The following is a 14,542-nucleotide window of genomic DNA, read 5'->3' on the forward strand; positions in this document are numbered from 1 at the left end:
GATATCGAGATTAAATTGAAAAGAAACTTTGTTAGCTCTTGACAAAAAGGCATTCGATAAGGAAGCATTAGGCGTCCAAAGTACAATTATATCAAAAACCCATTCAAATTAAAGAAGATTACATATGTATCTGATTATGATACCTTATATTTCTTATTATTCATATAAAAGAAAAGAAAAAGAAAAAAAAAAACTGTTAAGAAGAATAAGAAAGAAATCTCATCTTTATTTCCCAATATCTTCAATTATGATAGATTTCTAAATACAATAAGGATAATAATAACAATAATAACAACAACAATAATATGCAGAAGAAGAAGAAGAAGAAGAATAAAGTATCTTGGTATATTCAATTTTGCTTTCTTGTTCTTATGTAGTATATGTATCTAGTACAATGTAAATTTTAATGTGGGATTTCATTTAAACGTGTCATTTAATGCGTATTATGATTAATATGCATTATTCATACACATATCAAGGTATGTGTATTTAAATGAATATAGAATTTATACCTCGTTGACAAATTAAATTTACAATATTGAAATAAGGGTGTCACGATCAGGTACACGCATCACGTTCGATCGTCGACGATCTTTCTATATATAAAATATATCGATACCAAACAATATTACATTTGTTGAAAGGCATATACGTATTACGTACATACGCGTACACGTGCATACAGAAAAATTAAGAAAAAAATAGCAAAATAGAGCGAGGAAGAGAGAGAGAGAGAGAGAGATGAAAGTTCATTGTTTACGAGGAAGGACGTCTGTCCTAACAAACGGAGTTTTCGATGAGGTCTCGTATTTTTGTATTCCTGTTGCTTTCTTTTATTTTTTGATTTTGATTAATTAACTAATTAAATTATAAAAATTTTAATATTTATATATATACATATATATATATAATATTATTACACTGAAAGAAAAAGAGAATGTTTATACCATTTACTAGCTGACGTATACAAAGCAAATCTTATTACAATGTTTATATGTTTCTCTATAAGCTGAAATATCTAAATCCACCTTATGTTATTTACTTTCTGTCGAATATCGTATGAGATCAGTCTTTCGGCAACCACCAAGGTGGAATGTTGGAAGATCCCATATAAACATACGTTTGTAAATAGATACATATGTACATAACTAGATACATAATATACACACCCACGCACACATACACAAAGTATATAGTAGTCTTTCCTTGGGTATTGCTTGAGATTTATTATATTGTGTAGACAGTAACGAGCAACCTTTCTTCTGCAATGAGCCAAACTTAAATATCTGATATTGTTATTGATAGAATTCATTATGAACTAAAAATGTTTAAATTGATTAAATAGAAATTAATACTTGATAGAAAAAGAAAAAATTACACATTATTGAAGGGTATTTGTTATTTTCGGCATCAAATTACAATGAAATGTTTTCTATAATCCTATTGATTTTTTATTAGCAATACTTTTAATGTGTACGCATAAATGTATGTATATATATCTTTGTAATGGAACGAAATCTATTAGTTGTTTATTTTTAATTAGATATATGATTCTACTTCTCGTTAATAAACTTTACATTATTATATTGGAAGATACAATGGAAGATATCGAATTAAACTCTAATACAATCTTTTATTCGTTTGTCGTTAACGTTAAGACTTTTGATAAAAGATTTCAATACCTCGGTTAATAGTTAAAGTGCCTTTCAACTGGCCGTAGATAACAAAGCTCTTCACAAATGTTTCAACGTAAGATGTAATACCACTGATTAAGAAATTCACTAATTATAGTCGACTATTGTCATTTTTCGATGCAAGATGTAAGTCGTATTTGCATTGATACGCAGATGAATACGTATATGATAATGTTTTTTTATAAACCCTGAGTTTATTTCTGATACAGATTGAGATATATACAGATATATATATATATATATATATATATACATATATATTATATATTATATATAATATGTATATATATATACAGAGAGAGAGAGAGAGAGAGTGAGAGAGAGAGAGAAAGAAAGGGTAAACGAATCGAGAATTTGAATAAAACAAAGAACGATATCGAGATTAAATTGAAAAGAAACTTTGTTAGCTCTTGACAAAAAGGCATTCGATAAGGAAGCATTAGGCGTCCAAAGTACAATTATATCAAAAACCCATTCAAATTAAAGAAGATTACATATGTATCTGATTATGATACCTTATATTTCTTATTATTCATATAAAAGAAAAGAAAAAGAAAAAAAAAAACAGTTAAGAAGAATAAGAAAGAAATCTCATCTTTATTTCCCAATATCTTCAATTATGATAGATTTCTAAATACAATAAGGATAATAATAACAATAATAACAACAACAATAATATGCAGAAGAAGAAGAAGAAGAAGAATAAAGTATCTTGGTATATTCAATTTTGCTTTCTTGTTCTTATGTAGTATATGTATCTAGTACAATGTAAATTTTAATGTGGGATTTCATTTAAACGTGTCATTTAATGCGTATTATCATTAATATGCATTATTCATACACATATCAAGGTATGTGTATTTAAATGAATATAGAATTTATACCTCGTTGACAAATTAAATTTACAATATTGAAATAAGGGTGTCACGATCAGGTACACGCATCACGTTCGATCGTCGACGATCTTTCTATATATAAAATATATCGATACCAAACGATATTACATTTTTTGAAAGGCATATACGTATTACGTACATATGCGTACACGTGCATACAGAAAAATTAAGAAAAAAATAGCAAAATAGAGCGAGGAAGAGAGAGAGAGAGAGAGAGATGAAAGTTCATTGTTTACGAGGAAGGACGTCTGTCCTAACAAACGGAGTTTTCGATGAGGTCTCGTATTTTTGTATTCCTGTTGCTTTCTTTTATTTTTTGATTTTGATTAATTAACTAATTAAATTATAAAAATTTTAATATATATATATATACATATATATATATATAATATTATTACACTGAAAGAAAAAGAGAATGTTTATACCATTTACTAGCTGACGTATACAAAGCAAATCTTATTACAATGTTTATATGTTTCTCTATAAGCTGAAATATCTAAATCCACCTTATGTTATTTACTTTCTGTCGAATATCGTATGAGATCAGTCTTTCGGCAACCACCAAGGTGGAATGTTGGAAGATCCCATATAAACATACGTTTGTAAATAGATACATATGTACATAACTAGATACATAATATACACACCCACGCACACATACACAAAGTATATAGTAGTCTTTCCTTGGGTATTGCTTGAGATTTATTATATTGTGTAGACAGTAACGAGCAACCTTTCTTCTGCAATGAGCCAAACTTAAATATCTGATATTGTTATTGATAGAATTCATTATGAACTAAAAATGTTTAAATTGATTAAATAGAAATTAATACTTGATAGAAAAAGAAAAAATTACACATTATTGAAGGGTATTTGTTATTTTCGGCATCAAATTACAATGAAATGTTTTCTATAATCCTATTGATTTTTTATTAGCAATACTTTTAATGTGTACGCATAAATGTATGTATATATATCTTTGTAATGGAACGAAATCTATTAGTTGTTTATTTTTAATTAGATATATGATTCTACTTCTCGTTAATAAACTTTACATTATTATATTGGAAGATACAATGGAAGATATCGAATTAAACTCTAATACAATCTTTTATTCGTTTGTCGTTAACGTTAAGACTTTTGATAAAAGATTTCAATACCTCGGTTAATAGTTAAAGTGCCTTTCAACTGGCCGTAGATAACAAAGCTCTTCACAAATGTATCAACGTAAGATGTAATACCACTGATTAAGAAATTCACTAATTATAGTCGACTATTGTCATTTTTCGATGCAAGATGTAAGTCGTATTTGCATTGATACGCAGATGAATACGTATATGATAATGTTTTTTTATAAACCCTGAGTTTATTTCTGATACAGATTGAGATATATACAGATATATATATATATATATATATATATATATATATATATATATATATTATATATAATATGTATATATATATACAGAGAGAGAAAGAGACAGAGAGAGAGAGAGAAAGAAAGGGTAAACGAATCGAGAATTTGAATAAAACAAAGAACGATATCGAGATTAAATTGAAAAGAAACTTTGTTAGCTCTTGACAAAAAGGCATTCGATAAGGAAGCATTAGGCGTCCAAAGTACAATTATATCAAAAACCCATTCAAATTAAAGAAGATTACATATGTATCTGATTATGATACCTTATATTTCTTATTATTCATATAAAAGAAAAGAAAAAGAAAAAAAAAACAGTTAAGAAGAATAAGAAAGAAATCTCATCTTTATTTCCCAATATCTTCAATTATGATAGATTTCTAAATACAATAAGGATAATAATAACAATAATAACAACAACAATAATATGCAGAAGAAGAAGAAGAAGAAGAATAAAGTATCTTGGTATATTCAATTTTGCTTTCTTGTTCTTATGTAGTATATGTATCTAGTACAATGTAAATTTTAATGTGGGATTTCATTTAAACGTGTCATTTAATGCGTATTATGATTAATATGCATTATTCATACACATATCAAGGTATGTGTATTTAAATGAATATAGAATTTATACCTCGTTGACAAATTAAATTTACAATATTGAAATAAGGGTGTCACGATCAGGTACACGCATCACGTTCGATCGTCGACGATCTTTCTATATATAAAATATATCGATACCAAACGATATTACATTTGTTGAAAGGCATATACGTATTACGTACATACGCGTACACGTGCATACAGAAAAATTAAGAAAAAAATAGCAAAATAGAGCGAGGAAGAGAGAGAGAGAGAGAGAGATGAAAGTTCATTGTTTACGAGGAAGGACGTCTGTCCTAACAAACGGAGTTTTCGATGAGGTCTCGTATTTTTGTATTCCTGTTGCTTTCTTTTATTTTTTGATTTTGATTAATTAACTAATTAAATTATAAAAATTTTAATATATATATATATACATATATATATATATAATATTATTACACTGAAAGAAAAAGAGAATGTTTATACCATTTACTAGCTGACGTATACAAAGCAAATCTTATTACAATGTTTATATGTTTCTCTATAAGCTGAAATATCTAAATCCACCTTATGTTATTTACTTTCTGTCGAATATCGTATGAGATCAGTCTTTCGGCAACCACCAAGGTGGAATGTTGGAAGATCCCATATAAACATACGTTTGTAAATAGATACATATGTACATAACTAGATACATAATATACACACCCACGCACACATACACAAAGTATATAGTAGTCTTTCCTTGGGTATTGCTTGAGATTTATTATATTGTGTAGACAGTAACGAGCAACCTTTCTTCTGCAATGAGCCAAACTTAAATATCTGATATTGTTATTGATAGAATTCATTATGAACTAAACATGTTTAAATTGATTAAATAGAAATTAATACTTGATAGAAAAAGAAAAAATTACACATTATTGAAGGGTATTTGTTATTTTCGGCATCAAATTACAATGAAATGTTTTCTATAATCCTATTGATTTTTTATTAGCAATACTTTTAATGTGTACGCATAAATGTATGTATATATATCTTTGTAATGGAACGAAATCTATTAGTTGTTTATTTTTAATTAGATATATGATTCTACTTCTCGTTAATAAACTTTACATTATTATATTGGAAGATACAATGGAAGATATCGAATTAAACTCTAATACAATCTTTTATTCGTTTGTCGTTAACGTTAAGACTTTTGATAAAAGATTTCAATACCTCGGTTAATAGTTAAAGTGCCTTTCAACTGGCCGTAGATAACAAAGCTCTTCACAAATGTATCAACGTAGGATGTAATACCACTGATTAAGAAATTCACTAATTATAGTCGACTATTGTCATTTTTCGATGCAAGATGTAAGTCGTATTTGCATTGATACGCAGATGAATACGTATATGATAATGTTTTTTTATAAACCCTGAGTTTATTTCTGATACAGATTGAGATATATACAGATATATATATATATTATATATAATATGTATATATATATACAGAGAGAGAAAGAGAGAGAGAGAGAGAGAGAGAAAGAAAGGGTAAACGAATCGAGAATTTGAATAAAACAAAGAACGATATCGAGATTAAATTGAAAAGAAACTTTGTTAGCTCTTGACAAAAAGGCATTCGATAAGGAAGCATTAGGCGTCCAAAGTACAATTATATCAAAAACCCATTCAAATTAAAGAAGATTACATATGTATCTGATTATGATACCTTATATTTCTTATTATTCATATAAAAGAAAAGAAAAAGAAAAAAAAAAACTGTTAAGAAGAATAAGAAAGAAATCTCATCTTTATTTCCCAATATCTTCAATTATGATAGATTTCTAAATACAATAAGGATAATAATAACAATAATAACAACAACAATAATATGCAGAAGAAGAAGAAGAAGAAGAATAAAGTATCTTGGTATATTCAATTTTGCTTTCTTGTTCTTATGTAGTATATGTATCTAGTACAATGTAAATTTTAATGTGGGATTTCATTTAAACGTGTCATTTAATGCGTATTATGATTAATATGCATTATTCATACACATATCAAGGTATGTGTATTTAAATGAATATAGAATTTATACCTCGTTGACAAATTAAATTTACAATATTGAAATAAGGGTGTCACGATCAGGTACACGCATCACGTTCGATCGTCGACGATCTTTCTATATATAAAATATATCGATACCAAACGATATTACATTTGTTGAAAGGCATATACGTATTACGTACATACGCGTACACGTGCATACAGAAAAATTAAGAAAAAAATAGCAAAATAGAGCGAGGAAGAGAGAGAGAGAGAGAGAGATGAAAGTTCATTGTTTACGAGGAAGGACGTCTGTCCTAACAAACGGAGTTTTCGATGAGGTCTCGTATTTTTGTATTCCTGTTGCTTTCTTTTATTTTTTGATTTTGATTAATTAACTAATTAAATTATAAAAATTTTAATATATATATATATATATAATATTATTACACTGAAAGAAAAAGAGAATGTTTATACCATTTACTAGCTGACGTATACAAAGCAAATCTTATTACAATGTTTATATGTTTCTATATAAGCTGAAATATCTAAATACAACTTATGTTATTTACTTTCTGTCGAATATCGTATGAGATCAGTCTTTCGGCAACCACCGAGGTGGAATGTTGGAAGATCCCATACAAACATACATTTGTAAATAGATACATATGTGTATATGTACATATGTACGTAACTAGATACATAATATACACACCCACACACACATACACAAAGTATATAGTAGTCTTTCCTTGGGTATTGCTTGAGGTTTATTATATTGTGTAGACAGTAATGAGCAACCTTTCTTCTGCAATGAGCCAAAATTAAATATCTGATATTGTTATTGATAGAATTCATTATGAACTAAAAATGTTTAAATTGATTAACAAAGAAATTAATACTTAATAGAAAAAGAAAAAATTACACATTATTGAAGGGTATTTGTTATTGTCGGCATCAATTTACAATGAAATGTTTTCTATAATTCCATTGATTTTTTATTAGCAATACTTTTAATGTGTACGCATAAATGTATGTATATACATTTGTGTAATGGAACGAAATCTATTATTTGTTTATTTTTAATTAGATATATGATTCTACTTCTCGTTAATAAACTTTACATTATTATATTGGAAGATACAATGGAAGATATCGAATTAAACTGTAATACAATCTTTTATTCGTTTGTCGTTAACGTTAAGACTTTTGATAAAAGATTTCAATACTTCGGTTAATAGTTAAAATGCCTTTCAACTGGCCGTAGATAACAAAACTCTTCACAAATGTATCAACGTAAGATGTAATACCACTGATTAAGAAATTCACTAATTATAGTCGACTATTGTCATCTTTCGATGCAAGATGTAAGTCGTAATTGCATTGAGGCGTATATGAATACGTATATGATAATGTTTTTTTGTAAACCCTTAGTTACTCATTTCTGTTATGTATTATATATTATATATATATAGAGAGAGAGAGAGAAAGAGAAAGGGTAAACGAATCGATTATTGAAATAAAACAAAGAACGATATCCAGATTAAATTGAAATGAAACTTTGTTAGCTCTTGACAAAGAGGCACTAGATAAGGAAGCATGAGCCGTCCAAAGTACAATTATATCAAAAACCCATTCATATTAAAGACGATTACAAATATATTCGATTATGATACCTTTCTAAGTCCTGAAATAATTCCATTCAAATTTATATTACACTACTGCCATGTATGGTAAGTAATTGATTGTAAAGACTTTTAATAGACTAAGAAGTGGCGCATTCCAAGGATTTCTATATAATATAATATATAAGTTCTGTGTACCGTAGACTCTTCATTTTTGAGGAAACAAGTTTTTTCAAACCTCTGGGAATACCTAATAAGTAACGTAGCTATTTCTGGTTTTTGAAAGTTAATGCATAGTTTAAAATGGAAATATATACGATGGAAACATACCGACAATTTTTGCGGGTTTAAATGCTCCAATTATTACATAAAGATTTGGTCCTATAAAAGATTATTTTTTGGACATTCATCTGTCACAGCTTCACAATTCTTTTCTTCATACTGTACGTCACACGCTTCGCGTATAGCCTCTTTTTTTATCGATCAAGAACTATCTCCAACAAAATACGATAACAGAAATTAAGAAGTTTCGTAATTCTTTCATAGAAGTAACTTTTACTTCTACAATAAAAAGAAATTAATAAAAGTTATAGCTATGTGTGTCATGCAACGTGAAATAAAAACTGACCTTTTTCAATGCATACAAAAATGTTTTGGTGAAAGAAAATCTGATCCATTGGTTCTTGATTGTCCAGGATGATGATTCTTTCTTTTGCGAAGCTATAAAAGCGGTTGATATACTTTTGGCTGCGGCAAGTCTTGCTGTTTTTCTTTGCAAATCCAGAAATAATTCAATTCCAATTATACATTACGCCATTAGCGTACAAGTAGTTGATTGGAAAGATTTTCCATTGACTCATAGATGGCGTTGACTGAAGACTTTCCAAACTATATATAGATCGTTTGTAGACTTCACTCGTACATGATTGGTCCGATCTGGACAAAAAAAAGATCCGCCTAGAGGGCGCAACGAGAGCTCACCCATGAGTCCGGTCCCGTTCTTCTAGGTGCTATAGTTTCAGTAAACCGCTGTAACGTCCGTAAGAGTGCTCTAACCTCACTCGAACTTCCATAACGTCCGTAATATCGCCGTAACTACCTAACGTCCGTAAAAGTGCCGTAACATCACTCGAACATCCATAACGTCTGTCTTACGTCCGTAAGAGTGCCGTAACCTCACTCGCACATCCGAAACGTCTGTCGAACATCCGTAACGTCCGTAACATCGCCGTAACGTCTGTCACAGCTCCGTGACATCACAGATGATCGAAATAACGCCGTAACGTCTGTCACACGTCCGTGACGACCGTAACAACGCCGTAATGTCCGTCTGAAGTCCCTGACGTCCATAAGAACACCGTAACGTCTGTCACAGGTCCGTGACGTCACGGATGATGGAAACAACGCCGTAACGTCCTTAACAACGCCGTAACGTCTGTCACAGGTCCGTGAGGTCACAGATGATGGAAACAACGCCGTAAAGTCTGTCACAGGTCCGTGACGTCACAGATGATCGAAACAAGGCCGTAACTTCTGTCACAGGTCCGTGACGTCATAGATGATCGAAACAACGCTGTAACGTCTCTCAGAGATCTGTGACGTCACAGATGATAGAAAAACAACGCCGTAACTCCTGTCACAGGTCCGTGACGTCACAGATGATCGAAACAAGGCCGTAACTTCTGTAACAGGTCCGTGACGTCACAGATGACAGAAAAACAACGCCGTAACGTCTCTAATAGATCTGTGACGTCACAGATGATATAAACAACGCCGTAACTTCTGTCACAGGTCCGTGACGTCACAGATGATAGAAACAACGCCGTAATTTCTGTCACAGGTCCGTGACGTCACAGATGATAGAAACAAAGCCGTAATTTCTGTCACAGGTCCGTGACGTCACAGATGGTCGAAACAACGCCGTAATTTCTGTCACAGGTCCGTGACGTCACAGATGACAGAAAAACAACGCCGTAACGTCTCTAATAGATCTGTGACGTCACAGATGATAGAAACAACGCCGTAATTTCTGTCACAGGTCCGTGACGTCACAGATGGTCGAAACAACGCCGTAATTTCTGTCACAGGTCCGTGACGTCACAGATGATAGAAACAACGCCGTAACTTCTGTCACAGGTCCGTGACGTCACAGATGATAGAAAAACAACGCCGTAACGTCTCTAATAGATCGGTGACGTCACAGATGATAGAAACAAAGCCGTAATTTCTGTCACAGGTCCGTGACGTCACAGATGACAGAAAAACAACGCCGTAACGTCTCTAATAGATCTGTGACGTCACAGATGATAGAAACAACGCCGTAATTTCTGTCACAGGTCCGTGACGTCACAGATGATAGAAACAACGCCGTAACTTCTGTCACAGGTCCGTGACGTCACAGATGATAGAAACAAGGCCGTAACGTCTCTCAGAGATCTGTGACGTCACAGATGATAGAAAAACAACGCCGTAACTCCTGTCACAGGTCCGTGACGTCACAGATGATAGAAACAACGCCGTAATTTCTGTCACAGGTCCGTGACGTCACAGATGGTCGAAACAACGCCGTAATTTCTGTCACAGGTACGTGACGTCACAGATGATAGAAACAACGCCGTAACTTCTGTCACAGGTCCGTGACGTCACAGATGATAGAAAAACAACGCCGTAACGTCTCTAATAGATCGGTGACGTCACAAATGATAGAAACAACGCCGTAATTTCTGTCACAGGTCCGTGACGTCACAGATGATAGAAAAACAACGCCGTAATTTCTGTCACAGGTCCGTGACGTCACAGATGATAGAAAAACAACGCCGTAACGTCTCTAATAGATCTGTGACGTCACAGATGATAGAAACAACGCCGTAACTTCTGTCACAGGTCCGTGACGTCACAGATGATAGAAAAACAACGCCGTAACGTCTCTAATAGATCGGTGACGTCACAGATGATAGAAACAACGCCGTAATTTCTGTCACAGGTCCGTGACGTCACAGATGATAGAAACAACGCCGTAACTTCTGTCACAGGTCCGTGACGTCACAGATGATAGAAAAACAACGCCGTAACGTCTCTAATAGATCGGTGACGTCACAGATGATAGAAACAACGCCGTAATTTCTGTCACAGGTCCGTGACGTCACAGATGATGGAAAAACAACGCCGTAACGTCTCTAATAGATCGGTGACGTCACAGATGATAGAAACAACGCCGTAATTTCTGTCACAGGTCCGTGACGTCACAGATGATAGAAAAACAACGCCGTAACGTCTCTAATAGATCTGTGACGTCACAGGTGATAGAAAGAACGCCGTAACTTCTGTCACAGGTCCGTGACGTCACAGATGATAGAAACAACGCCGTAATTTCTGTCACAGGTCCGTGACGTCACAGATGATAGAAACAAAGCCGTAATTTCTGTCACAGGTCCGTGACGTCACAAATGGTCGAAACAACGCCGTAATTTCTGTCACAGGTCCGTGACGTCACAGATGGTCGAAACAACGCCGTAATTTCTGTCACAGGTCCGTGACGTCACAGATGATGGAAAAACAACGCCGTAACGTCTCTAATAGATCGGTGACGTCACAGATGATAGAAACAACGCCGTAATTTCTGTCACAGGTCCGTGACGTCACAGATGATAGAAAAACAACGCCGTAACGTCTCTAATAGATCTGTGACGTCACAGATGATAGAAACAACGCCGTAACTTCTGTCACAGGTCCGTGACGTCACAGATGATAGAAACAACGCCGTAATTTCTGTCACAGGTCCGTGACGTCACAGATGATAGAAACAAAGCCGTAATTTCTGTCACAGGTCCGTGACGTCACAAATGGTCGAAACAACGCCGTAATTTCTGTCACAGGTCCGTGACGTCACAGATGGTCGAAACAACGCCGTAATTTCTGTCACAGGTCCGTGACGTCACAGATGATGGAAAAACAACGCCGTAACGTCTGTAATAGATCGGTGACGTCACAGATGATAGAAACAACGCCGTAATTTCTGTCACAGGTCCGTGACGTCACAGATGATAGAAAAACAACGCCGTAACGTCTCTAATAGATCGGTGACGTCACAGATGATAGAAACAACGCCGTAACTTCTGTCACAGGTCCGTGACGTCACAGATGATAGAAAAACAACGCCGTAACGTCTCTAATAGATCTGTGACGTCACAGATGATATAAACAACGCTGTAACTTCTGTCACAGGTCCGTGACGTCACAGATGATAGAAACAACGCCGTAATTTCTGTCACAGGTCCGTGACGTCACAGATGATAGAAACAAAGCCGTAATTTCTGTCACAGGTCCGTGACGTCACAAATGGTCGAAACAACGCCGTAATTTCTGTCACAGGTCCGTGACGTCACAGATGGTCGAAACAACGCCGTAATTTCTGTCACAGGTCCGTGACGTCACAGATGATGGAAAAACAACGCCGTAACGTCTCTAATAGATCTGTGACGTCACAGATGATATAAACAACGCTGTAACTTCTGTCACAGGTCCGTGACGTCACAGAAGATAGAAACAACGCCGTAACTTCTGTCACAGGTCCGTGACGTCACAGATGATAGAAACAACGCCGTAATTTCTGTCACAGGTCCGTGACGTCACAGATGATGGAAAAACAACGCCGTATCGTCTCTAATAGATCGGTGACGTCACAGATGATAGAAACAACGCCGTAATTTCTGTCACAGGTCCGTGACGTCACAGATGATAGAAAAACAACGCCGTAACGTCTCTAATAGATCTGTGACGTCACAGATGATAGAAACAACGCCGTAACTTCTGTCACAGGTCCGTGACGTCACAGATGATAGAAACAACGCCGTAATTTCTGTCACAGGTCCGTGACGTCACAGATGATAGAAACAAAGCCGTAATTTCTGTCACAGGTCCGTGACGTCACAAATGGTCGAAACAACGCCGTAATTTCTGTCACAGGTCCGTGACGTCACAGATGGTCGAAACAACGCCGTAATTTCTGTCACAGGTCCGTGACGTCACAGATGATGGAAAAACAACGCCGTAACGTCTCTAATAGATCTGTGACGTCACAGATGATATAAACAACGCTGTAACTTCTGTCACAGGTCCGTGACGTCACAGATGATAGAAACAACGCCGTAACTTCTGTCACAGGTCCGTGACGTCACAGATGATAGAAACAACGCCGTAATTTCTGTCACAGGTCCGTGACGTCACAGATGATGGAAAAACAACGCCGTATCGTCTCTAATAGATCGGTGACGTCACAGATGATAGAAACAACGCCGTAATTTCTGTCACAGGTCCGTGACGTCACAGATGATAGAAAAACAACGCCGTAACGTCTCTAATAGATCTGTGACGTCACAGATGATAGAAACAACGCCGTAACTTCTGTCACAGGTCCGTGACGTCACAGATGATAGAAACAACGCCGTAATTTCTGTCACAGGTCCGTGACGTCACAGATGATAGAAACAAAGCCGTAATTTCTGTCACAGGTCCGTGACGTCACAAATGGTCGAAACAACGCCGTAATTTCTGTCACAGGTCCGTGACGTCACAGATGGTCGAAACAACGCCGTAATTTCTGTCACAGGTCCGTGACGTCACAGATGATGGAAAAACAACGCCGTAACGTCTGTAATAGATCGGTGACGTCACAGATGATAGAAACAACGCCGTAATTTCTGTCACAGGTCCGTGACGTCACAGATGATAGAAAAACAACGCCGTAACGTCTCTAATAGATCTGTGACGTCACAGATGATATAAACAACGCTGTAACTTCTGTCACAGGTCCGTGACGTCACAGATGATAGAAACAACGCCGTAATTTCTGTCACAGGTCCGTGACGTCACAAATGACAGAAAAACAACGCCGTAACGTCTCTAATAGATCCGTGACGTCACAGATGATAGAAACAACACCGTAATTTCTGTCAGAGGTCCGTGACGTCACAGATGGTCGAAACAACGCAGTAATTTCTGTCAGAGGTCCGTGACGTCACAGATGGTCGAAACAACGCCGTAATTTCTGTCACAGGTCCGTGACGTCACAGATGATAGAAAAACAACGCCGTAACGTCTCTAATAGATCTGTGACGTCACAGATGGTAGAAACAACGCCGTAACTTCTGTCACAGGTCCGTGACGTCACAGATGGTCGAAACAACGCCGTAATTTCTGTCACAGGTCCGTGACGTCACAGATGATAGAAACAACGCCGTAATTTCTGTCACAGGTCCGTGACGTCACAGATGATAGAAAAACAACGCC

The 14,542-nt window shown here is 34.9% G+C and overlaps 2 long non-coding RNA genes across 4 annotated transcripts; one reads left to right on the plus strand and one right to left on the minus strand.

Annotated features, from left to right (window-relative positions):
- Positions 1-7,095: 7,095 nt before the first annotated feature.
- LOC127068584 (uncharacterized) lies at positions 7,096-9,110 on the minus strand. 2 transcript variants are annotated; one of them, XR_007782988.1, is made up of 3 exons: positions 8,883-9,110; positions 8,585-8,744; positions 7,096-8,504 (listed from the first exon to the last, which is right to left on the minus strand). It is a non-coding gene; the product is annotated as an uncharacterized LOC127068584 (long non-coding RNA). The 2 variants fall into 2 exon arrangements; XR_007782987.1 differs by having other exon boundaries at positions 8,585-8,815.
- An 843-nt stretch (positions 9,111-9,953) lies between these two features.
- Positions 9,954-11,719, plus strand: LOC127068585 (uncharacterized). 2 transcript variants are annotated; one of them, XR_007782989.1, is made up of 3 exons: positions 9,954-10,341; positions 10,491-10,837; positions 11,587-11,719. It is a non-coding gene; the product is annotated as an uncharacterized LOC127068585 (long non-coding RNA). The 2 variants fall into 2 exon arrangements; XR_007782990.1 differs by lacking the exon at positions 11,587-11,719 and adding an exon at positions 10,987-11,032.
- Positions 11,720-14,542: the final 2,823 nt, after the last annotated feature.

The sequence above is a fragment of the Vespula vulgaris genome, chromosome 13 (genome assembly GCF_905475345.1).
Source record: "Vespula vulgaris chromosome 13, iyVesVulg1.1, whole genome shotgun sequence".
NCBI classification, from domain to species: domain Eukaryota; kingdom Metazoa; phylum Arthropoda; class Insecta; order Hymenoptera; family Vespidae; genus Vespula; species Vespula vulgaris.